Source organism: Cyprinodon tularosa, unplaced genomic scaffold (genome assembly GCF_016077235.1).
Source record: "Cyprinodon tularosa strain WSP-4 unplaced genomic scaffold, ASM1607723v1 ctg107, whole genome shotgun sequence".
NCBI lineage: Eukaryota > Metazoa > Chordata > Actinopteri > Cyprinodontiformes > Cyprinodontidae > Cyprinodon > Cyprinodon tularosa.
The window spans coordinates 2,501,022-2,502,931 of NW_024037860.1; positions in this window are offsets into that span (position 1 = coordinate 2,501,022).

Below are 1,910 nucleotides of genomic sequence, written 5' to 3' on the forward strand. Positions count from 1 at the left end.
ACCACATGCAGCGTTATACACAGCAGATGACAAATCTGACCAGAGAGATATTTTTGCTATCAATGAAAAGAAGAATAAACCAAAAAAAGAAAAGTCTCCTGCATTTGCTGCATCCAAATGCTTTTTGGGGAATATTGTTCAAGGTGAATGTAGTGCAAAAGTTTCACCATCATCATCTTCATCATCATCATCAAATGTGCCAGACGTCTCAGAAACTGAAAAAAGATCAAAAGAAAATATTCAAGTTGGTGGTAGGAAATGTAAGGTAAAACGGGAGATTTCATCCACTCAAGACTTGAAAACCAAGAAGAAACCTGCACCTAAACCAAAGGAGACTCTTCCAAGTATTTCTGCTGACTTTAATAAGGAAAAAGCAAATAAAAAAGAAAAGGTTAATGAAATGACTACATCAAAGGATGGCAAAGCCAAACGGAAACGCTACGTTCAAAAATCTTAATGTCATGCAACAGTTTCAACCGCCGCATCAGATGTGCTAAAACAACGAAAACTCAAACTTAAAATGGACCCAAACCGATACAGCACCCCCCTCCTAAGGGCAGATCCAAAAGCCATAAAAAGTAAAAAAACAAAACAACACAAGTAGAGATCTGTCTGTCTGTCTGTCTGTCTGTCTGTCTGTCTGTCTGTCTGTCTGTCTGTCTGTCTGTCTGTCTGTCTGTCTATCTGTCTGTCTATCAATCTATCTATCTATCTATCTATCTATCTATCTATCTATCTATCTATCTATCTATCTATCTATCTATCTGTCCTTCTATCTATCTATCTATCTATCTATCTATCTATCTATCTATCTATCTATCTATCTATCTATCTATCTATCTATCTATCTATCTATCTATCTATCTATCTATCTATCTATCTATCTATCTATCTATCTATCTATCTATCTGTCCTTCTATCTATCTATCTATCTATCTATCTATCTATCTATCTATCTATCTATCTATCTATCTATCTATCTATCTATCTATCTATCTATCTATCTATCTATCTATCTATCTATCTATCTATCTATCTATCTATCTATCTATCTATCTATCTATCTATCTATCTATCTAGTTGACCACCTCTACAGCTGAGCTGTTGATGACCAGTGGAGTGTGGTTAGGCCGATTCTTCCTAAAGTCCAAGTTTATCTCCTTCGTCTTCTCCACGTTCAGGATCAGGCTGTTATCTTTGCACCAGTCCACCAGCTGCTCCACCTCCACTCTGTAGTCTGTAGTCCTGGTCGTTGTCTCTGATTAGGCCTGCCACCGTGGTGTCGTCTGCACGTTTTTCAGAAAATATACATATCTATCTATCTATCTATCTATGTATATTTTCTGAAAAACGTGCAGACGACACCACAGTGACAGGCCTAATCAGAGACAACGACCAGGACTACAGAGTGGAGGTGGAGCAGCTGGTGGACTGGTGCAAAGATAACAGTCTGATCCTGAACGTGGAGAATAGATAGATAGATAGATAGATAGATAGATAGATAGATAGATAGATAGATAGATAGATAGATAGATAGATAGATAGATAGATAGATAGATAGATAGATAGATAGATAGATAGATAGATAGATAGATAGATAGATAGATAGATAGATAGATAGATAGATAGATAGATAGATAGATAGATAGACAGACAGACAGATATCTGAAAAACGTGAAGTTTGCAGACGACAACACGGTGGCAGGCCTCATCAGAGACAACGACTAGGACTACAGAGAGGAGGTGGAGCAGCTGGTGGACTACAGAAGCACCATAAAGAGCATTCTGACCGGCTGTCTCACTGTGTGTTGTGGAGGCTGCAGCGCCTCAGACAGGAAGAAGGTGAGAAGAGTAGTAAGAACAGCAGGGAAGATTATTCCCTCCATTAAAGACATTTCATCCCAGCGCTG